Raw genomic sequence first — 22,751 nt, 5'->3', positions numbered from 1 at the left:
TCCACCCTCTGTAAGTGAATATCTTGTACCAAGCCTCGCCTTGCCTTCTGATTGGAATCTTGGTCTCTCCTGACACCAACACCGTGTTGGTTCCAAAACTGTATAATGTATGTTCCAATCCTTATTTTCCCATTTGACTATATCTCCCCAATTGGAAGATGATGGAAAAATATTGGGAACAGTAATGAAAGGACTTGGAGGTTTTCACTCTGCAGACTGAACAGTTGCTTGCTGGGAATTGTTCCCTTGGATTCCCTTCCTGGGATGGAATGTAACATAATCCAGCTGACGCTATTCAGGGCAAGAAAATAGATCATGATTAACTTGATAAATGACTCCGAACCTAGCACTGCAGCTTGGGAATTTTCCCTTCGAGCACATTGCTTAGGACAAGTTTATGTACCGAGTAAAAAGAAATTTGTTCTGTTTGACCGCAAGTATAGTGTTCTGAAGTTCACAAGTTTTTCTCCTTCTCCTCCTCCTGCTTCCTTTCCTCTTCTCTTTTTAACCTGTCTCCCTCCCCACAACCTCTTTTTTTTTACTTCAGATTGGCCATTTCATCCGTAAATGTTCTTTAAACTAACCGGAAGTGGGCCTGGCTCTAAGCTACTGCCAAGTCTCCCCTGTCGTTGGTTTTCCCGTGTGTGTAAAGGAAGGCGTGAGGAAAAGGGCACCCCTGTCACACCTGGGAAGACGGAACACTCATCCCATACACAGAGGACAGTGTCAGGACATTGCGTGTACTGCCTGTGTACAAACACCACTGACACCACACACACAACACATACACTACACACACGGCACAAAACACGCACAGACACCACACACAGCACACACAAAATACACCACACGCACTACACATACAACACAAACCACAGACACACACCATACACAAACACAACCTACCACACACAGAGACCACAACACATACACCACAGATACACAAACCACAGACACACCACACACACACACACCCCACACACATACACCATGCATATACTACACACACACCAAACATGACACACACCACACTAACCACACTCACACCCACCACACACCACAGACACCAGACACACACCAAACATGACACACACCACACAAACCACACTCACACCCACCACACAAACCACAGATACACATACCACACACACACATGCACACCACACAGACAGACCACACATACTTATACACACAGACCACACACATACACTATGCACTCCACACACCAAACACACCCCTAAACACAGCACAGATGATAGAAACACCACATACACTATATATACCATACACACACATACACCGAACACATGACACACACCACACTAACCACAGACACACATCCCACACACACCCCCCACACCACGGACACCACACAAATTACAGACACATATACCACACACACTACATGCACACCATACAGATGACACACAGATCACACACATACACGCACCCCACACAGACCACACACAGATTACATGCAACACACACATATACCACACACATACACACAGACCACACACTGGACATACCCCCCCCCCCACACACACACCACACACATACATATACCATGCACACCTATCACATACACCCCTCACATACCACACACACACACCACACAAACCACAGACACACACCATATACACCACACACACACCACACATACCCATACCACACAGAAACACCGCATCATGCATACCACACACACATCTACACATAACAACATACAGCACACACACACTGTGTGCTCGATGCACAGTGAGGCCAAACAATACTGAAACATCGGAGTTTGGAGCAGAGAAATGTTTATTGCAGGGCCAGGCAAAGAGATGGGTGGCTTATGCCTTAAAAAGCTGGAACTCCCCAAAGGCTTTTAGCAAAGCCCTTTAAAGGCAAGATGAGGGAGGGGCGTGGTTAGTTGTTGCAAACTTTGTGTTGTTGGATGTAGCTGTCTGCGTAGGCCAGGTCACAGTCAGGTCCTGATGCTCCTGTTATTCTCTGTTCAGGTCAGGTCAAGGTTAGGTTATCCTGTAGGCTGTCCTGTGTATTTCAGGTTATAGGCAGCATTCTTTTACAAAAGATGCAGAGCCAGCATGACTAAGCACAGGCGACAGAACACAAAGGTTAAATAAGGTTAAAGTAAAAGGAGCAGATCTAATATGGAGTCAGATTTGTTCCTCCATATTACAATTCTTCCCTTTTCTTTGATACTCCTCAATCTTGAGGAGAAGGTGTTGGACAACAAGAGGGGAACAGTGTTTTGGATAGAGAGGTTAATCATAAACTCAGCAGAGGAACTCCGTTTCACAGTGATTTGGTTTCAAACTCCAATCCTGTTTCATCCTTACCCAATTCTTTCAGGGAATGGGGTGATTGATTACCACTCTGGCCACTTCCTGCTGAAATGGAACGTAGTCCTACCTTGATTTGGGGAATGGACACAGAGCTGGAAATATTCTCAAGTTCCAAGTCCTGGATCTGAGTCTTGTATAATAAAAATCTCATTCCCTGAGGAATTCAGGAGAATAAGCCTGAAAACCAGTCTGGACCTGGCACTTTGGGGGAGACTTGTAGCCAGGTAGCCAGTTGTGTGCTTTTATCTAAGTAGGTTTTAACTTCTGATGTGGTATTAACATATATATAACAGGAGCAATTGACCACTGCACATATCCTTTTTCTGCTGACATCTAAAACAATTTTATTGTCTAAGAGTTTAATAGTTACAAGAGGAGATCTTGAGGTCATATGGTTGCAGCTGCCATCTGCCAGCAGTCACTGCTTTGAGAATGGCTGGTGGCATCCCAAGTAGGACAGAGCTCAGAAAATTCAAGTTTTCAGCAATATAGGAATGTGCCTGAAATCACATGCACAATGGCCACCTAGTTTTACCTTGAACGTCTGAACCACATCTCCAGTTTTGACTTTCAAATGTATTGCACTCCTCCGTGGCCAAGGCAGATGTACAATGCATGTCCGAAAGGCCACAAAACAGGCTGCTCTGGTCAGTATAAGTTTAAGAAATCATGTATCAGCTAGAATGACTTACCCAGACCTCAAAATATGTAGATTTCCCATCGTCTCCCTTGTTAATTGCAAATTCTTCAACAGACCAAAACATGTCCCTTGATGCCAGGGTGATTTAGCTTCTTGCCCCAGGTCTAGATCATGTCCCTTGGTGCTAGGCCTCCTTTATATTTGCCTAGATATTCATGATGGGGGAAAACTGATCAAATATTGTGAACAGGCTCAGAGGTATGTTAATGGGTATACACTTTATAGGCCATACATTTTATTATTTATACCCAATTGCCACACAAGCATTGTACATGTGCTTTTAGCAGTAGACTTAAAGCAGGCAGTGTTCTCCACAAACATGTAAATTAAGTCTGGTCAGTTGACTACATAGGCTTTCCCAAACTGCCTGTGGTGGAACTCCTCAGGAGTCTTAGACTGAATTCCCAAAGGCCTCTCAAGGCCAGGAAATCCATGCCAAAGGCCTGCCATCAGATTCTGCCTCGGTGGCATTCTTGGTCCCCAAAATATCAAGATTCCTGTACATGCCAGGAGACAGACAGTCTTTCCCATTCACCTGATAAGGCTGCTCAGAACCCAAGGATCTCCAGTTTCTGGAGGAACCAGCCAGAGAGAAAAGAAAAATATTTCAGTTTTACTCAGCAAGGTATATAATTTACCAAATTGCTGTAAGTCATGAGTAACTGGAGGGGAAGTGCTTCCCTATATCTGGAAAACACAAATCAAAATCAGTAATTTTCCAGACAAAACCCATAAACATTATAACCATATTCACCAGTTCACTTAGTAACCAATCCTTTTGTTAACTTTTTATGAAGCCATCAGGATTTCCATTAGGGTTTTTAATTTCTTACCTAGTTCAGCAGTATAATCTGAGGGACTTCGCTGGTGATCCAGTGGTTAAGACTCTGCACTTCCACTGCAGGGGACACGGGTTCAATCCCTGGTTGGGGAATTAATATCGTGACTTAATTTTGCCATGTCGTGCGGCAAAAAAAAAAAGGTAGTATAATCTAAAATTTATTAGTCATTCCTATGAATCTTCTTGAAGATGAAGCACTTTTGCAAAGCATCCGCTTAACTGTCTATTAAAGACTTAAAAAGGCAAGGTTAAAGATCTGATTACAGTGTGTTAACAAAAAAGCTTAGTCAAGTTGCTGCGATATACAACATTTTAAGATAACCAGAATTATGACTGATAGCATTATACCAGGACATATCTACATTTCAGAAACTTTACATAATTTCTAGAATATCTATATTAATAACATTTATCTGTAGTGTATAATCTGAGGAGGCTTATCACCCACTTGACAATGCTTCCCGTGTAATTCAACGTACCAAATAATACGAGTTAAATACTTCTAAGATGCGTCAAGGGCCCTCTAAAGCATCCCAAAGTTAGCTGAAGGTCAAAAGAATTTTAATTAAAATTTGATACTTGGGAAGTTCGTCAAAAAGTTTCAAAACACTTGGTCAAATAAGATCACAAGTCACTGTAAGACAATACTTGTTTCTTAACCAAAGTGAGAAGAGATCTCAGAAGCAAATATAGATCACTTAAAGGCAAGGAAGTTCACATAATCTGTTATCAAAAGCAGCATTCTAAGTAAACTTGTTCCCTTAGTAGAGAGGGACCAAATCTAGTTTTGCACCAGCCTATTTTTAATAACAAAATCCATTTACTTAAGTTTAACCTAATCTCAGCCCAACCATGTGTAGAACTCCAAACATATATCCTACTTTCCTGCTGTATACTGAAATGTTTCCTTTATTATTTTAGTAGCTTTAATTACATATTTAAATTTGAATCCAAAGCTCTAAACAAAAACGCTTAAATTTCTAGTGAAAACCAAGAAGCAATCAATTATGAACTGTCCTTTAGCATTCTGTAGGTTGGCAAACAAACAACAATAATAATTTTTTAAAACATCTGCTTTTTATAGAAAATATCTCAGCGTGGCACCAAACGTAGTCCCAGACACCTTTAGCTTCTATGTTCAGTACTTAATGTTTCAGTACCCTGCCTGGGAATGACCTAGCTATTCAGTAACCCCCCATCATCCCACCCAAACTAGCACAACTCTAAAATTTAAGTTACCAAATATCTGGAGGGACCACCCTTAAGTAGACATTCCCAAATCACAGCCATTTCTAAAGAGGTCACCCAAAAGCTCTCATCCTATATGCATCTAATTTACTTATAAGAATTTCATCATACCAAGCTAATTTTTTTTTCTGTTGACAAACTGCGCAACAGAAACAACATAAACCCATTCACCCTCAGTAAACCCAGGCACAATAAAAGACATGTCTGTATTGACCACACCAACAATTCCCTTCATACTTCCTTGCCAAGAGAATCCCAATACTGTTCAGTTATTAGGCCCATGATTTTCATTGGTCCCTCCTTAGCCCCAGTGGGTGAATGAGGATTAGGTTAAGGCAATCCTGGTGTAATTCCTTTTCTTCTTGGCAATATTTGATTTAGTACAGGTGCAACCTTGCTTAAGAACTGTGAAGGCAAATAAGGGAACTTTTGGGTTTCCTTTGCTCTTGAAAGGGACAAAAGGTTCATACTTTCCTGAATCTGGTCATTGTTGGATGAGGACTGGTGCCGTGGAAGCTGTCTTAAGATCATGAGGGAACAAATCCAAGGACAAAACTGACATGTAAGAATGGCAGAGGAAAATATGGCAAGAACCTGGATCCTTGATGTCACTGATTCACTGACTGAATCTATGCTGGAACCATTAGGAATTAGTCGTAATTGTTTAAGATACTTTTAGTTGTGTTTTCTATTACAAGCATTTAAAAGCATCCTAAGTAAGTAAGTAATGTTAAAGGCATCTCTCACAATTTATACTTATTTTTCGGAAACGCTTACTAGAAATTTCTATTGCTGGTTATAAGATTTATCCTAAATAGTTTGAATTTTCTAAAAGACATGTCTGTATTAGTCAAACCAACAAGCTTAAGCTAGCTTCATATCAATTCCATAGTGAGTATTTCCCAGATCATGAGGACCTGAAATTCATTTTGGCCTGTTTTCTAAATAGTAGTAAGTATTTAATTTGTAAGCGTTTACTTTTAAATCTATTAAATAGAGCTCATTTACAAGTTAACCTCAGCAATACTATCCAAAGACAAAGACACCTAATCATAATGAAACATACATACATCCAGATAGACAAGAGATCTCATAGCCGGCATACTTCTATGCAAGACAAATGTAAACATACAAAGAACAAAATCTAATACCTGCAGAACAAAAACAAAAGGGTGAAGTCCAACAATTTCCTCAGCAAGGATCCTACTTTTTAACAACAAACATGCAAATGTAAAGATAAGGAATCATTACCACACGTGTCATGGCAATTCACCTGGCAAATGCAAACCAAAAATAACAGTTGGAATAGGTTGAATTTACTTAGTTACCTTCAAGCTTGCTCCTCAGAATATTTTTGTTCTCTTGGGGACAGAATTCTGAAAAAAAGGTATTTTATCAAGCCAGCTTTCTCTTAACTGCATATGCAAAAAGAACCAGTTTTGGAATTTTAAGAGAGTTTCATCATCTTAATTAATTTAGTCCAGAGTCTAAAGAATGTAGTGGTGGTGAAGTGTTAAAAAAAATACCTTCTTTCTCTCTCTTTCTAGGAGCATACTGAAGATCTCCCAGTTTTGCAAAATACATGGTAGGGGTACTATAAGATGGAACAGAGATCTGATTAGCCATACTTAATTATTCATGGCCGGTGTTATCTAATATTAATAAAGCAAACAAATGGAATGCAAAATGGTCTTTCACGATCACAGTTCCCTAGCACCAAAAAGGGAGATACCCATTCATTGCAAAAGGAAAATCCCAACCAATGCTCAACCACAGGTGAAACCCAACACAATAGGGAAGGATACCCTGGTGCCATCATACGTGAGCCCTGTTACCGAAGACGTCTCAACTGACCAGTGCATACTGATACACACACATACAAACAACAAACGTATGGTCTCACTAACAAAGGCACAAGGTGGAGTGGCTCACCCCAAAACAATACACACACACAAAAACACAAATAACAAATAAGCTACGGTCACACACAAGATCAGTGGAGGTGTAGTCTAAAATTCCATTTCTACTCCCAGATGGAGGTCTCCAAATAGACTGGCTTAGCTCTCAAAAGAGAACAGACCCAGAGTGTCTCACTTCCCACAAGGGAAGTAACCCAAATGGAGTGGAGAGAATTCCCAGCCTGTGCAAGATGGAGCGACTTACCCCCAAGTGACACCAAATGTGGACCATAGCTCTGGATGTTTCTCTGCTCCAAATGGCCTTGTGCACTGGGGCAGCTGACGCCTCTCAGGGAGAGTCCCTTGCAGTTCCCCGGAGCAAAATGAGCTCCAGCAGCTGCTGGGAACTTGGGAAGGGGCTGTCCCTGGCCGGGGTCCACCCGCCACAGGCACAGATTCCTGGCTGGCTCGCCATAATTGTTACCAAACGCAAGTCTGTGTGCCTAATACACAGGCCAAATACTGAAACATCAGAGTTTGGAGCAGAGAGGTTTATTGTGGGGCCAGGCAAGGAGACAGGTGGCTCATGCCTTAAAAAGGCCAAACTCCCGAAAAGCTATCAGCAAAGCCCTTTTAAAGGCAAGGTGAGGGAGGGGTGTGGTTAGTTATTGCAAACTTCTTGGTGTCAGATCCTTTGTTCTTGTAGCTGTCCAGTAGGCCAGGTCATGTTCCTGTTAGTCTCTGTTCAGGTCAGGTCAAGGTCAGGCTATCCTGTATATTTCAAGCCATAGGCAACATTCTTTTACAAAAGGTGCAGAGCCAGCATGACTAAGCAGAGGCAACAGGGCACAAAGGTTGGAGCTAAAGAAATAGATCCAATATGGAGTCAGATTTATTCTTCTCTATTACAAGACCACACACACACCACACCACACACACACCCCAACTTCAGATTCAAGTCCCCCATGCATGGCATCACAGGGTCCTGGGGGGGAAACAACTCAGTCCCTTCCTTCAGTGATCCGACGCTGGAGTTTTTCTGCAGTGTTCTTCCAGCATGGCTGTGCAGCGAAGGCTTGAGCGTCTCCAGGGGCAGAGAGCTCAGCCCTTTCTCAACAGCTCTGTTAGGAAGTACTCCCCCCACACCCCTGGGTTTTTTAGCATAAATCTGTTCTCACGGCGACCACCCTTTACCACTGGTTTCCGCCCCCACCCTGGGAAAACCTTCCTCTCCACGACCTCCAGAGCATTCGGACAGCAAGCGTGCCCCCCCCTTCTATCCATGTGAATCCTGTTCCTTTGTCCCAGTGTCGCATGGTTTGTGTCCCCTTCTGGTCTGGATGCATCTGCCCTGCATGTGTCACGTTGCCAATGTTGCCCCTGAGGTGTGGTGCCCACAGTCAGACACAGCACACTGGGTGTGGTGACTGTCCATCAATAATTTGGCACTTGGATGGCTTTTCTCGAGACAGATTGCCTTTCTCAACGTGAGCCCTTGAAGGCTGACATGGGTCACTTTTGGGGACAGTGTAATGATGGGTCTGAGTAAGGCCAGAGGGTCTTGCTCCTTTGCCATGTGCAGTGGTTCCCAGACAGTGGCCCACAGGACACAGGTCACCAACGGTCAGGGGACTTACTGTGCAAAGGTTGTCAACTGTGACTCTGCTTCCATGCTGGAACCTGGGTGCCCTTGATGCCCTTGAAGTGTTCTTCATCTGTCTCTGGAGGGCCTGCTACACGTATACATTCCGTGACCAGTGCAATGTGTTTATGAGCGGGTGCATAATAAATTACTGGAAATAGCTGAGGTTTTAATCCTCCCTTAATACAGAAAGTTTGACTCCTGTCAGCCATGGTCTCTGTTTAAAATATTTAGGAGTTTGTTTCCACAGCGGTCTGCCAAAGCCTTCCATGATGGATGGCGGAAGCCAAGCCGAGTCAGGGCCACTTCACTCACTGTGGAGGTGCGGGGGCCGGGGGACGTGCTCCTGCTTCTCATACCACGTCAAGGAGCCAAGACTGTTCTGTGAGAAGAGTAGGAAGCCACTGGAGGACACGTAGAATTTCCGTCTCCAGTCTGAGGGTTAAGGACAGGGACGTCCAGCATCTTCTTTGTCAGGGGCTCCTGTGTTGAAGCCATTTGTCTGTTAGTATCCGGGTTTCCCTGGGGACGTGTCCTTTACACTAGTTTTCTCTTTCAGAGCTGCTATTGTGACTGGTCACCCAGGTACGACACAGGTATTTCTATCCATCTGCCCCACACCAAAGCCCTCCCTTATCCTGGGCAGGAAGGGCCCCCGGGGTCCTTTAGAACCTCACACTGATACCTGCAGGGAAGGGCCTGATCCTAAAATACATGAGAGGACCCAGCACTGAACACCTGGGTGATGCCCTCGTGAGAAACTCAGGAAGTGCCCCTTGAGGTGACGGGTCTGTTAGTGGTGCTACCCCGTTATCCTTACAGACACGAAGTTCCCTGCAAGCTTGCCTGCCTGCTCCCTAGTAAAGGAGGCGAAACAATACGTACAGGTGCGCTGCCCTGCCGTGTGGGAAGCGCTCGCGCACCCAGCACTTGATGCCCAGACCGGTCCCTGCCTCGCCTCCCGTCTCCTCCACTCCGGCCATCCCGAGCCGTGTCGCCGGCGGCACCATTGCCGACCCTCCTCCTCACTGTGGGAACTTCCTCAGGCATCCCAGGCCCTGCCGGGACGTGCAGACCCCACGGCTTTCCTGTAACGCTCTCCCTTCCACCAAAGTGCTCTTCGGTAGGTCTGCGAACGCCTCATTGTACCGCGTCTGCGCACCTGCATGGGGGTCGGAGCCCTCTTCCCGCTCTTGGTCCAGCCTCGCCCTCCCGTCCAGGCCCCCGACTGCGCGGCCCCCAGCGCGCTCTGCTCACTCACAGGGGACCGGGGTGCTTCCGTCCTGGTGCCGCGCTTGGCGTGCGCTGTGTCACGTCGGGCGGGAGACGGTTCTCCACGGGCCTCTCCTGTGTCTGACATCTTGCAGGCAGAGACGCTTACACCTCTGTTCTGGAGGGACCGTCTTTACAAGGACGCCTACAAGTGGGCAGCCTGGAACCTCGGAGACGGAGGTTCCCTCTGGAGAAGGGGCGGCACCCTTACTTCCCATCGTACAAGGCTTGCCTGCCTTGAGCCCCAGGTTCCTCTCCTGTAATGACACCTGCCGCCGTGCAGTCGCCGGGTGGCCACCCGAGTCACCCTGCGGGAACTGGGGAACTAGCACAAGAAAAGACTGGCACTCAGACTACTGCTATAATTCAGTCCTTTATCTCTGACCCAGGGTCCTGTGTCTCCTGCCAGCACCCAGGACACTGGCGGGCTAGCTCCTCACTTACAAGTGGGGGAAAATCTCAGCCCTTTCACAGCTCTTGACAGGACCTTACTCTGGGAGTCTCATCTCCCCCAAATGAGAAAGTCAAGGGTAGAGACAGGAATCCTGTATTATATTTCCTAACACCTCTGATGTTTTCCCCTACACATTCTAGTACACAGTAAGGTTTTTTGATGATGATATAAATGATACTGATAATAAAGGCAAATAATCATAGCAAGAAGCTCCCTAGTTTGACTCAGTTTCCACCCATAATCTTTTCTGTTCTGCATGGCTCTGGGTCTCTCAAGCAATAGGGTCTTTTTTTAATTGCATGTGTGCAAGAGCGGATGGGCAAGGAGCAAGTGCGGGGAGCCTAGGGAACAAGATGAAGGGAACAGGTTCCATAACCAACCTGTGGCAGAGATTCCTAATTGCCACTCAATATTCATTCTCCCTTTGTTTTCCTTGTTAAAATAATCCCAATTATTGTTTTAGCTGAGAACGTCACGGCTAGCTAAAATCATACATTTCTCAGTCAGCTTGGTAGCCAGATCTGGCGCATCACAGAGTTCTAGCTGAGGAGACATAGTGGAAGTAGAAGAGAGCGTTCCCTCATTTTCACTCCTTTTTTCTTCCTACTGCCTGGATTGCAGATATAATTGTTGGCACTCCAGCAGCCATACTGGCCCACGAAGTGAATTTGGAAATAGAATTCATGCATAGTGAGTAACAAGATAGGAGGAGCCCCTGATACCACGAAGCCACCAAACCATCTGTGAACTGACTTCGTTTCATGAGAGAAAAAGAAACTTCTATTTTCTTTAAACCACTGTTATTTTGGATCTTCTAGCAACCTAATCCTAACTACTACACAAACTCAATTTTCACTGAGTGTGGAGTATATTATAAATCACACTTCCTAAGAAAGGTGCCATCCTATGTCCTTTTGACACTCAAAACATTGAAAAGTGAGGGCTACGATCAAATCACGTACATGTCTCCATGCAGCCCAACAGCAAACCCATTTTAAACAACTGAATTCAATTCTATTTTATGAAGAACTTAGTCTGACTCACACGTGTGTAGTGTGTCTTAGGGATACTTACATAAACATATTTAGGAATGGCTTGTTTCAAATATTTTCTAACAGTTTGAACGTAAAGATTTTATTACCTAAAAAAAAATGTCATAGGTACTTTGAAAATGCTTCATAACTTCGCATGCCGCCAGCACAGCCCAATTCAGCCTGGGCCCGGCTTCCAACCTTGGCATCCTTCCTCCTGTACCCCAGTGATTTTAATCCCTTGGGCCAACCCCAAGCCAAGGCAAGAGACGCCCCAGCCCTACCAGCTCCACAGCCTGGGACCTTGGCTTCAGGTGACCATTGCTACCATCGGCTGCCTTATGCAAAATGTGATCCTTAATAAACCCTTCTGTGGAATGTGGAGAGGGAGCACGGCGGGCAATGCTAAAAGCACTCATGTTCTAGATTCTAGCCCCAGCTCCGTGGTGTAGCAGTTGTGCTGCCGTCAGGAATGCACGGGCGTTCTGTCTCCATGTCCTCACCTGACAGAAAAGGAATGAAGCACTGTCTTGGAGGTTTCACAGAGCAATTCATGAGGAAGAGCTCTGTAACTAGAAGGGCCCCATCACGTCACAGACCATGAAGATGGGGACTCCTGACATTTAGAAATCCAATGGAAAAGGAAGGAAACCATGGGCTTAGCCTACTGGGCATGTATTAATTTTAGAAGGGTGTCAACCCCTATCATCTGTAACTTCTTGGATGTCTATCAACCCAAACCTATTAGGACCTTCTTTGGAGAGTCATCTCAGAGGAACTGTTTCCTTCTGACCTCTTGTCCAACATACACAGTGGAGGCTAAGGGTATTGTTTTAACTCATCAAACCAAATAAGGTTTATTAATATTGACCAGAGACTTATTAATACGTCTTTTGTTACCCAAACGTTATTGACCAGAGACGTTTCAATATTGATTTACATAACAAATCACCAGCCACAGGCGTTAGATCCTGCAAAAATCCCCTGGTCAATAAATGAGTTAATTAAAAGAATTTAGATATCGGTCTCAGAACAGCAAGATTTGCCTGGTACCTTCCGAAAGACCAAGGGCAGATGGTGGCATTTCAATGTTCACCATTATAGCAGTGCTACTATTTACTATTTTAAAAGATCATCAGGGATACAGGCAAGGCTCATTCTTTAGTCAGTGGTTTCTCAAACACCATGAGGAGAACCTGCTGTCTTCCTGGTGAAGTTCTCAGTCAGGACTGTAGAGAGAAGCCCACAGTTCTGAGATGGAGCGCAGAAGTCAGATGCAGGGGGCTCTCTGAGTTGGGCTAACTTGTCACCCTGCTCACCCCCGGTAGGTGGCCTACGTTTAGATCCCAGCTTTGCTATTCGCTTTCACGTAATCCTGGTCCCATAACCGAACTTCAGTTTCCTCATCTATAAAATGGGAATGACAGAACATACCAGATGCTTGTTACTTTCAATCCCATTCCTCCTACTTTCTCAAAAAACAAACAAACAAATAAACAAAAAAACAATATCTACAGGATCAGAGACCGTTGCTACATGCGCTGGAGCCTTGGGGACTCTGGGCCTCCCTCCCAGCGTCCCTTAGAGGGTCAAGAAGAGATGAAGGCTGATTCAGAGACGTTCCTTGGCGAAACAACTTCAAGACTTGTGTGGGATGGAACTCTACTGAATGACCTCAAACCAAAGGGGCAGAATTGTGAAGTAGACAAAGTCTGTGCTCAGTTCCCCTGCCTCCCAATTCCAGACCCGCTCTCCCTCCCGAGAAGATGTTTGTTCTTGGACACCAGTGTCCCTTAGCTGCTCATGGAGGCTCAGGTCGTCTTTGCCTCCCGGGGAAGTCCAGTGCCCAGGGTGGGTCTCAGGCACCACGCTCTCATCTCTCAGTCATCCTCATCAAAACTTCCTTATGCACCAGACTCTTCTCGAAGAAGGTCTGATAAGGCGATTCACTCAGTGGTTAAGGAGCTCATAAGATTCTTGGGGTTTCCCTGTTCAAGACAATTAGCAGTTCCTCCCATAGGAGATTTTAAGGCTAAGGCATCACCAAGAAGCCCTTTTATTCTCTTTCCTAAGCCCCATCTTGAACCCATGGGTAAAAAGATTTTTATTTGCCAAAGAGGCGAAGTAATAAGCAGTCACGCAGTGCTGGCCATGGGCTGCGGCCACCAGCGCCGCCCGGGCCTGACCTAGCTGCTGCCCCCAGCAAGACGCCCGAGCAGGAAGGCTTTCTGAGCCCTGTCGCTGGCTTGTGAACCTATTATTAGGCTTCCAAGATGAGCCTTTAGGAATTTCTGGCCTTAAGAAAGGATTTTGAGAATAGGCTGGTGAGGTACCATTTTTTACGGCAACGAACTGTGTAAGTGCCCTCCTAGCCCACCGACGGGAGAGGCACACCTGAGCCCAGAGCACTGCCTCTGCCTTTCCCTGTCCTAAGACAGGCGACACCAAGAAAGGGGGGAAGTCCTTTCAGCCTCAAAGGTCTTTCCAGTTGAAAACGCTCAGTGCTAAAGTGGCAAAATAAAATCACCCATCGACAAAAGTGTCAAGGGACCCAGCCCACCTCAAAGGGCTTCTCCCCCGAGCCGGGGTGTAGGAAGGAGTCTGGCACCAGCCTGCCTGCCCTGTGCAGGCAGGGGAGACAGCAAGCAAGACCCAGGGAAAGTCACTCAAGAATGGAGACCTTTGCGGGCCGCTGGAGCCGAGGGGCTGAGGCCAGAGCGGTCAGGTCGCTGCAGATGGAGACAAGATGCTCTGTGACACGCCAAGCTGTGCGCTGGGAGGCCCGCACACAAACCCCAGCCAGGCTCTCACGCCCGCTCTGTCCCCCTCCGCAGAAAGGCCTTATCAACTGTCACACACGGGTATTTTCAGCCACACTCGGCTGCAGGGATAAACACGGTGTCCGCAGTAGCACCCTTGACTACAAAGGACAACTGTGACAAATGTCAGGGCCCTTTGAATTTGAAGATAGCCTTGTTAACTACTGCGGAGGCCGGACTTTCTGCTGTCAACAGAGCTTCTCAAGTTATTTACGCCCGCGGCGACTTGCATTAGATCATCCCGCCCCCCACTTTTAGCTGCTTCCCTGCGACACGTCAGAATGAAAGCCAGCCTGCTGACAGCAGTCACATGTCCCACATCGCCTGGACGACCACTGAAATGGGAGGTCCCACCGCGGGCTTGAGGCCTCTCCACGTTAGCCCGACTCTAACTCCCCTGGGGAACTTAATCGATGGCACAAAATGCTATCTCATCCTTCATTCTGGAAACTCTGAAAGCCTTCCAACAGAATAAATCACTCTGTGAGGCTCCTTAAACGCCCAGTCTCAACCATGCCTGCAAGGATTCTTGAAAAACCTGCACAAGGAGGCTATTGTATGCGTGTACAAATAGATGACACAATTCCAGGGTTTAATACTATCCGCCAAGTTAAACTACTGTGGAGCAGCTGCGCACATGTGAAATGATGCCTGGCACCACTGGAGACCCATAAATCAGCCCTGGCATACTTTCCTCCTATTAAGAGAGTCAAATAAGAAGAAAATCCACAAATTAAGATGTGTCTAGGACATGGAAGACATTGCCATTCCTCTCTGAATGCAAAAATAAATAAAAATTAGGCTTCATTTTGCTGGGGTTTCTTTCCGAGGGACACAAGTTTTCCAGCATGTGAAAACCTGGCAGAAAACCTTGTTCTGAGCAGGGTCATGTTGGGCTGGTCGGTTTGTCTTTCTGTATGTCACAGGCAAAACAGAAGTGATGAGCCAACCTGAGAGGCAGTTGTTCTTTACAAGGAGCGGATGGGGGCTTCCCTGGTGGCGCAGTGGTTGAGAATCCACCTGCCAATGCCGGGGACACGGGTTCGAGCCCCGGTTGGGGAAGATCCCACATGCCGTGGAGCAACTAAGCCCGTGTGCCACAACTACTGAGCCTGCACTCTAGAGCCCGCGAGCCACAGCTACTGAAGCCTGCGTGCCTACAGCCTGTGCTCCACAACAAGAGAAGCCACAACAATGAGAAGCCCGCGCACCGCAACGATGAGTAGCCCCCGCTCGCCGCAACTAGAGAAAGCCCGCACGCAGCAACGAAGACCCAACACAGCCATAAATAAATAAATAAACAAATAAATAAACAAATAAATGAATAAATAAGGAGTGGACAGATAAGCCAGGAACCCAACGCAGCCATAAATATATACATACATACATACATACATAACTAAGAAATGGATGGATAAGCCAGGAACCCAAACTCTCCCAGGAAAATTATAACCAGGTTATACGTGTAGGGCCCTGCCTCTGTGCAGTTCATCCCTTTGTTCTGGCTTGTTCGTCTGTAGGACAACGACACACAGCAGAGGTCAGATGGCTGGGCCACTGGATGCCTCCATCCAGCCTTGGGTGAATGGCTTGGCTGGAGAAGCCAGGTCAGACTAAGATGAAGGGAAGTTGCATCATTATAAAGTTGGGTCACCAGTGGAGAGAGTGACCAACCACCTCAGTCAGCCTGCATCTGAGGGGGTTCCTGAGATGCATGAGTTTTGGTGCTAAAATGAGAAGTATCCTTGGCAAACTGGGCAGAGTTTGTCACCCCAGTAAGAGACCGAGTTCTAGGCTATTTGGGAAAATTGAATCATCTATGAGTCTAAACAAGCTGATAACTCTCAGCTTCTCTTTAGCTGAGTGACGTCAACACAGACAATCCAGTCCCCAGCTACAGTGACTCCGCAGTGTCACAGATGTCCCAATTAACATCAATGAACTGAACCTTTGCTTTGTGCTCAGCATGGCGCTGTGTACTGAGTAGGGATAAAAAGGCAAGTGCAAAGAATGAAATTAGAACACTCCCTAACACCATACACAAAAATAAACTTAAAATGGATTAAAGACCTAAATGTAAGGCCAGACACCATAAAACTCTTAGAGGAAAACATAGGCAGAACACTCTATGACATAAATCACTTCAAGATCCTTTTTGACCCCCCTCCTAGAGAAATGGAAATAAAAACAAAAATAAACAAATGGGACCTAATGAGACTTAAAAGCTTTTGCACAGCAAAGAAAACCATAAACAGGACGAAAAGACAACCCTCAGAATAGGAGAAAATATTTGCAAATGAAGAAACTGACAAAGGACTAATCTCCCAAATTTACAAGCAGCTGATGCAGCTCCATATCAAAAAAACAAGCAACCCAATCCAAAAATGGGCAGAAGACCTAAATAGACATTTCTCTAAAGAAGATATACAGATTGCCAACAAACACATGAAAGGATGCTCAACATCACTAATCATTAGAGAAATGCAAATCAAAACTACAGTGAGGTATCACCTCACACCAGTCAGAATGGCCATCATCAAAAAGTCTACAAACAATAAATGCTGGAGAGGGTGTGGAGAAAAGGGAACCCTCTTGCACTGTTGGTGAGAATGTAAATTGATACAGCCACTATGGAGAACAGTATGGAGGTTCCTTAAAAAAGTAAGAATAGAACTACCATACGACCCAGCAATCCCACTACTGGGCATATACCCTGAGAAAACCATAATTGAAAAAGAGTCATGTACCACAATGTTCACTGCAGCTCTATTTACAATAGCCAGGACATGGAAGCAACCTAAGTGTCCATCGACAGATGAACGGATAAAGAAGATGTAGCACATATATACAATGGAATATTACTCAGCCATAAAAGGAAACGAAATTGAGTTATTTGTAGTGAGGTGGATGGACCTAGAGACTGTCATACAGAGTGAAGTAAGTCAGAAAGAGAAAAACAAATACCGTATGCTAACACATATATATGGAATCTAAAGAAAAAAAATGGTTCTGAAGAACCTAGGGTCAGGACAGGAATAAAGACGCAGATGTAGAGAATGGACTTGAGGACATGGGGAGGGGGAAGGGTAAGCTGGGAAGAAGTGAGAGAGTGGCATGGACTTACCAAATAGGTAGCTAGTGGGAAGCAGCTGCATAGCACGGGGAGATCAGCTTGGTGCTTTGCAACCACCTAGAGGGGTGGGAGGGAGACGCAAGAGGGAAGAGATATGGGGATATATGTATATGTATAGCTGATTCACTTTGTTATAAGGCAGAAACTAACACACCATTGTAAAGCAATTATACTCCATTAAAGATGTTAAAAAAATTAAAATTAAAAATTAAAAATAAATAAAAATAAAAAGGAAAGTGCAATTAATTCCTCACTTTCTTTTAATTCGCCTTTATAGGGTACAGCCAAGTAAACCTATGCTAACTCCTAAAGCATCTCGGAATCCACAAAGAGACCTGCTTTTACAAGGAGACTGAGGGCGCTTCTGGGCTCCACCCCTGCACATGACCCTACAGCCCTTCCCAGTGGCCGCTGAAGGTCAGTGTCAACAAGCAAACAAACCATTAGCTGAAGCTGGCTGAGGAGGGAGGAGAGAGAATGCTATGCCTCGATAGAGACAGGAGATCCATTTCTTCCGTGGCTGACTGTTCACCGACAGTTCTTCCACAGGAGCTCCAAAAAACGTCATTTGAATAAGCATATCGTCTCCTAAAGGAATTACCAGGAAGAAATACATTCATTTGATTTTGGAGTTTCTTTATTTAAAAATCTCACTGTCTTATAGTCAGGCGTATTAAATCCTTATACACAACTTATAAAAGGAATGATGTTCTTTTGGTGGCAGCCACTGTCATATAAGGCAAACGTGTGCTCTGTGGTCGGTACTGAAATTTTATTCTTCCCGATTATAGAAGCAAAACTTTTTTATTGTAGAAAACTTGGAAATTTTATGAAAATAAAACTTGAATTACCTAAATTATGATTTTATAGTTTCATCCATTCCTTCTCTGTGCACATGTATTTTTTACATAGTTGGAGTCCCTGCGTGTCCACTTCAGTGTTCTGCTTTTTACCCCCTGACATCGTATTTCCCGTATTTTCATGTTTCATGAAGTATACTTCCAAGTCAGTGGTTCTGGACCCCTTTACACTCTTTAAATTTATCATGTGGACCCAAATATCCTTAAAATTCTCCTCAAAGAGTCTTGTGAAATGTTCCCTAAAAATCCCAGTCGATTCTGTGACCTGAGTGAGTGTTTACTATATTTCCTGCACTAAGACGTAGGAATTATGAAGATGTAAGACGAGAACTTCATGTGATACACACTCATGCGAATTTGAATTTGAAGCGACTCACTGTATTCTGTCCTAGTCATCAGTTATATGCACTGTAAAAACAACTTTCTAGAAACACACCATGTATGTTTGACTCAACATGGCATTTTTTATCATTTTGGTAAAAAGTTGGACACTGGGCTCTTTATCAGAAATGCAGTATGAAGTATATAATTTTCCCCCAAGGAGAAGCCAGATTCGATTTACATCAATTTAACATCATTTTAAACATTTCAGGGGTAGAGCTGTATCAATTAATATGCTTTCTTGCAAACAAAAAGGCTAACTGGCTTACCCAAGAAGGACATCGATTAATCTGCATAGTTTGGAGACCAGAGCAGAGTGGGCTTGGGTGAGAATGTCAGGGTCTCTCTCCTCTTCGTGCTCCTCTCAGCCTTGTCCTCCTTCCAGTGTTGGGCCATCCTCAGCCAGGGAGTACGATGCCTGCTCCCAACACAGCAAGGTCCAGAGGGAAATAAGGGACAAGGTCTTAGAATCAATCAAGGAAGCCTTTTCCAGAGGCCCGCACCAGATGTCCCCTCCTGTTTCCTGACCAGGATTAGGTCACACACACACACATGCCTGCCTGGTCTGATCACTAATAAGGGAAATGGGATGACTGGCATTGACTCAGACCAGCAATCATCAAACTATTGCCAAGGACCGCTTCTGGCCCTCAGCCTGTTTTGTCAATAAAGTTTTATTGTAACACAGCCTTGCTCATTTACGTATGATTGTGTCTGGCTGCTTTCTCGCAGAGCAGAGCTGTTACAACAGAGACCATGTGGTTCACAAAGCCTAAATGTGTCCTGTCTGGCTGTCTTAGTTTGTTTGGGCTGCTTTTTTTTTTTTTTTTTTTTTTTTAATTTATTTTTGGCTGCATTGCGTCTTTGTTGCTGCACGCAGGCTTTCTCTAGTTGTGGCGAGCGGGGGCTACACTTTGTTGCGGTGTGTGGGCTTCTCATTGTGGTGGCTTCTCTTGCTGTAGAGCACGGGCTCTAGGTGTGCGGGCTTCAGTAGTTGTGGCACGCAGGCTCAGTAGTTGCTGCACGCAGGCTCTAGAGCGCAGGCTTAGTAGTTGTGGCGCACGGGCTTAGTTGCTCCGTGGCATGTGGGATCTTCCCAGACCAGGGATCGAACCCGTGTGCCCTGCATTCGCAGGCGGATTCTTAACCACTGTGCCACCAGGGAAGTCCCTGGGCTGCTTTAATAAGATACCATACACTGGGAGGCCTGTAAACAACAGACATCTCTTTCTCACAGTTCTAGAGGCTGCAGAGTCTGAGGTCAAGGCGCTGGCAGATTCAGTGTCTGGAGAGAGCCCATATCCTGGTTCAGAGACGGCCACCTTTTGGCTGTGTGTCACGTGGAGAAGGGACAAGGGAGCCCTCTGAGGGGGCCCCAGTGCCCCTTCTGAGGGCTCTGCCCTCATGACCCAGTCACCTCCCAGAGTTCTCACCTCCAAATACCATCACTTGGACATCAAGTTTCAACATCTGACTTTTGGGGAGACACAAACATTCAAACCAAACACACTGGCCTTTTACAGAAAATGTCTGCTGACCCTTAATGTAGAGAACGCTCAGGGCGGGATAGATGGAGACAGATCACCCACAATGACTGTTGCAAGTCAGTGTGGCCCTAAAAACAAACTCTGTCCTCGAAATGCAGAGAGGAAGCTAACGGCGTATCATCACACTGCACGGATCATATAAACTATGCATGAAGATTAAAGCAGAAACAGAGACACAGACGTAGAGAACAAATGTATGGACACCGAGGGGGAAGGGGAGGTGGGATGAATTGGGAGATTGGGACTGACATATACACACTACCATGTATAAAATAGGTAACTAATAAGAACCTGCTGTATAGCACAGGGAATTCTACTCAATGCTCTGCGGCGACCTACATGGGAAGGAAATCTAAAAAGGAGGGGATATATGTATACATATAGCTCATTCACTTTGCTGTACAGCAGAAACTAACACAACATTGTAAAGCAACTATACTCCAATAAAAATTAATTAAAAAAAAAAGTAATGTGAGAATTCAGACGAGAAAGTCCTCAATAAAGGCAAGGCAAAAGCATCACCCCAGGACGCGAATTCTCCCCTAGATGCCTGGAGACAAGACACAGACGCTGCTCTCTCCAGCCTCCCTGCATCTGGGGGCTCACTCTCCAAAGACAGGTGACCAGCACGTGCAGGTTGGTCTGGACGCTGGCACCACAGGCTGTAACAGGACGGTCCCCTGGCCTTCCTCATGTCTTCTCAGCCTTAATCATTCCAGGATGATTCTAGATAAAAATGTGGAATTTCATCATTGTTGTCCAACCCTGTTGATACAAGTCCTGTATCATTTCCCTCCTGTTCTGTGGTAATTCTCTCTTGTTCTCGACTATTAGGATGCCTTCTACGGGGTCTGAAAAGCACTCATCGTAAGAGGTAATATTAGAAGCCTCACTCCAGTCAAGAGGATTTACACTGAAAGAGATTAGAAACTCCTCGAGCTGAACGAGAAAGGAATCTGCAGGTGCTTCTCGTTAGCCTCAAAACTACCACTCTTGGTACTTCCCTAACCTGAGACTTCAAATGTGCACTGTGGTGCACCAAGCATCGGGCTGAAAGATGCATATTGAAGGGGTCCAAGAATACGGAGACACAGCCTTCAAACTCCTGTCCCGTCTGCCCTCTAGCACTCCTCAGAACACTCAGTCTGAAGCGGAGGTGACGACTTCAGATTCCTCATGAGTTTCACAAGGTGAAAACTAGATGGGAAGCAGCCGTTGATTAAAAACAAGGAGAGGATGCCAAACTGTTTGGTTTTGACACACACTGTGTGTGTGTGTGTGTGTGTGTGTGTGTGTGCGCGCGCGCGCGCGTGTGTGTGTGTGTGTGCTGCTCCGGGTATCTTACATAGTAAACCATTGGAAGGTTATTCAAGAACAGGACTGCATGATCTGGGAAGCTAGGGTAACGTTTGCTTCTTTTCTAAAGTAAGTGGGCAGAGGGCCTACAACAAGTAGAAAGAAGACGGTGAGGAGAGCCGGAGTTGATGTTAACACAAAAGACAGCTGCCTTTCGTGTCTTCCTGGACTCGCAGAAGGAATCCCTTATCGTTTACTGAGCGATAAACGTTCCCGGCGAATCTGGGTGTGGGAGCAGAAGAGGGGGAGGAGAGAGGCAGCAGCAGGCTGGGACACCAACTCATCACACAGGCTTTGGACATGCTAAGATGAGTGAGGCAGTTAAAACCAACCCATGGGATGTGCCCGCTACTGCATACAGAACAGAAAGCCAGCAAGGACCTACTGCACAGCACAGGGGCGGACAGTCAACACCCTGCAATAAGCTGTAACGGAAAAGAACCTGAAAAATTATATATATGTAATATATTTGTATTATTATACATATATATGTATCACTGAACCACTTTGCTGTACACCTGAAACTAACACATTGTAAATTAACTACACTTCAGTTTTAAAGAAATGGTTATTAAAAGGAAAAAGACAAACAAACAAACAAAAAACCAACACATGGCACGCTGGGGAGGAAACTGCCAAAGAGTGATTCATGAGGATCCAAGCCTAGGAGCAGCTCGGCCTCCATGTGCAGCCTGTGAAGGTGGCGGTTCCGCCCGGCACCAGGTGTCCTGTGCGCCCTGGCACGCGGCCTGGGGCGCACACGCACCATTGCACAGATGCGCGCAGGGCTTCAAGCGCGCCCAGCACACACACGCGAATACTTCATGCACGTCTGTGGGCTGCATACAGGTTGAGAAAAAAAGAGTGCATAGAGGAGGACTGTTTTGCTTCGGTGCGTACGTGAACGTTGATGGAACTTAGTAAAATAGAGAGCGTTTACGAGCGAGATGGATGGCTGTCTGGGGACTCGCTTCCCGCCCTCCCGGCCGGGCCGCGGTGGCAGCGCCGGGTAAGGAAGGGACGAACAGTAGGTCCTGTGAGTTGGCGGTGCTGGGACTGCCCTGCCTGAGTGGGAGGTCCGAGCATCCGTCTCCAGCGGCACATAATTCAGAGGGGAGTGAGGGATTCCTGCGGCGTGTGCAAATAGCACAGGGGTAAAATGAGAGGGAACCATGAAAGTGCACTCGAATCACCCAACGTGCTGAGGATTGTTCATAT

The 22,751-nt window shown here is 45.7% G+C and overlaps 1 protein-coding gene across 29 annotated transcripts in view; it reads right to left on the bottom strand.

The window, feature by feature from the left end:
• Positions 1 to 1,785: 1,785 nt before the first annotated feature.
• SAP30 (Sin3A associated protein 30) overlaps positions 1,786 to 22,751 on the bottom strand; it is a 101,303-nt gene continuing 80,337 nt past the window's right edge. For 12 of the 29 annotated variants that reach the window (XR_009503955.1, XR_009503950.1, XR_009503947.1 and 9 more), the window contains 8 exons: positions 18,900 to 19,048; positions 17,831 to 17,977; positions 17,381 to 17,446; positions 8,676 to 10,277; positions 6,469 to 6,516; positions 3,885 to 3,973; positions 3,044 to 3,738; positions 1,786 to 2,094 (listed from right to left, as the gene is read on the bottom strand). The gene's annotated coding sequence lies outside the window, so the exon portion shown is untranslated. Of the gene's footprint in view, positions 2,095 to 3,043; positions 3,739 to 3,884; positions 3,974 to 4,371; positions 4,436 to 6,468; positions 6,517 to 8,675; positions 10,278 to 17,380; positions 17,447 to 17,830; positions 17,978 to 18,899; positions 19,049 to 22,751 lie in introns of all 29 variants that reach the window. The other 17 variants (XR_009503939.1, XR_009503954.1, XR_009503953.1 and 14 more) reach the window with 17 other exon arrangements.

This window comes from Balaenoptera ricei, chromosome 6, assembly GCF_028023285.1.
Source record: "Balaenoptera ricei isolate mBalRic1 chromosome 6, mBalRic1.hap2, whole genome shotgun sequence".
NCBI classification, from domain to species: Eukaryota; Metazoa; Chordata; class Mammalia; order Artiodactyla; family Balaenopteridae; genus Balaenoptera; species Balaenoptera ricei.
The sequence above is the reverse complement of the archived record's forward strand: the minus strand, read 5'-3'. Positions and strand labels throughout refer to the sequence as shown.